The sequence below is a fragment of the Xenia sp. Carnegie-2017 genome, unplaced genomic scaffold (genome assembly GCF_021976095.1).
Source record: "Xenia sp. Carnegie-2017 unplaced genomic scaffold, XeniaSp_v1 HiC_scaffold_24, whole genome shotgun sequence".
Classification (NCBI taxonomy): domain Eukaryota; kingdom Metazoa; phylum Cnidaria; class Anthozoa; order Malacalcyonacea; family Xeniidae; genus Xenia; species Xenia sp. Carnegie-2017.
The window spans coordinates 13,687,728-13,689,359 of NW_025813487.1; the positions used below are offsets into that span (position 1 = coordinate 13,687,728).

General features: G+C 32.7%; 1 long non-coding RNA gene across 1 annotated transcript; it reads right to left on the reverse strand.

Annotated features, from left to right (window-relative positions):
* Window positions 1-238: 238 nt before the first annotated feature.
* LOC124451866 lies at window positions 239-1,210 on the reverse strand. Its single transcript, XR_006950723.1, has 2 exons — window positions 801-1,210; window positions 239-316 (listed from the first exon to the last, which is right to left on the reverse strand). It is a non-coding gene; the product is annotated as an uncharacterized LOC124451866 (long non-coding RNA).
* Between the last annotated feature and the right edge of the window lie 422 nt (window positions 1,211-1,632).

Below are 1,632 nucleotides of genomic sequence, written 5' to 3' on the forward strand. Positions count from 1 at the left end.
ACACAGGAGAAACTAAAATGAACTGCCCTTGCATGTACCTTGTCGTTTTAGGTTCACGTTGATGACAACATAACAAGTGTGATTTTTCCACCGTATAAAACATACTTGTAAGGAATTTGTGTTGTCCGATTCCAAAGCTAGTAAAACGTAAGATAATACTTTTCTACTTTTTCATTTATGTACTTATGTGAACACGTAAAGTTTTCTGTTGCTTCCCATTTTACGTTTAATGCTTTTGGTAAAAGAGGATAATGATGATAATCGACGTGTGACAAAACAGTAAAGTTCAAAATAATCGGGCTGCATCCACATGTCCCTAACAAAAAATTAAGTTATCTTTAACTGGTTGTCCAGAGAAAAAGAACTAGTAGAAAGTGACACTCATTTGACCACAAAATGTTACATACTATTCACATTGAATCGAAAGTCCTCCTTAAACCCAAATAGGCAATAACTATACAAACTATATCATATAACTGCATATATATATATTTTTTTGACTATACTGTCATATTACTTTGCTTTTGTAACTAGACAGAGGAACAATGAACGAGATATTATTCTGCGTCAATGCTGTGAAGCTAGTGTATCCAAATCAGTTGAGTACTTTAACATGTACCTTACGGGTTCAAACCATTTACTTTAGGTACCTTACTTTATTGCACTTTCTAAGAACACGGTTTCAATTACATATTTAAATTAAACAGTACCTCAGTAATATAAGTGTTGTGATTGTTTGCCAAGTACATGGCCAGTTGATGTTCTGTACTTACTGTAAACTGAACTGTTGTTTACTTTACCTTCGAGTGGACATATTTCACTAAACATTTTAAATCGCTCCAAAGATATTTCTTCTCCTCAACACAACAACGTGTACGAGTATTGTTGCATTTCGAATCGATTTCAATTTTGTCCGCCACAAATTTCTTCCATTCTTCCTCACAAAACTCAAGTTCTTCATTCCAACCCATTTTCATTGTGAATCCTTGACCAAATAACAGCCACAATAACCACCATATCATTAAACTCATCATTGCATAGATCCAAGGATATACAGTAAAGCTCTAAATTATAATTGATTGTTGGATGTATGTACGTTATCACAGAAGACTTTAAATTTATATTTAGATCGACAATGACTACGTCACAATTACATCTGTGATGCAAGCAGATCACGATCAAAACGTATTTTTGAGCAATATATGAGCATTATCTAAAAAGTCATTTCAGCAAAATTGTGTAGCGAGAAAACTGTTCAGAAATAGATCGAGTTAGTCTCATATGGCTGCATGATGGCTCTCTTATTGGTAGCCACTGTAGCTATTATATAGGTACGTGGTTATAATTTTCTTAAAATAATGAAACTTGGTTAACTTTAAATTTATGCTTTATTCTTCTTACTCGGTTCAATCTAAATTTCAACTTCTTGTGTTTCAAGAGATTTATTGAACGATGAAAAATGCTTTTAGTGGATAGCGCTAAGGAAGTGAAGAAAGCGAGATCAAATTAAAATCAAAGCAAATCATTTATTTTAGATACAATAGATTAAAAACCCAAGACGATGTTAAAATTCTTTATCTGAATATGAAAATAACAATTGTGCATGCAGAGCTTCCCATTAGCTATTTCATT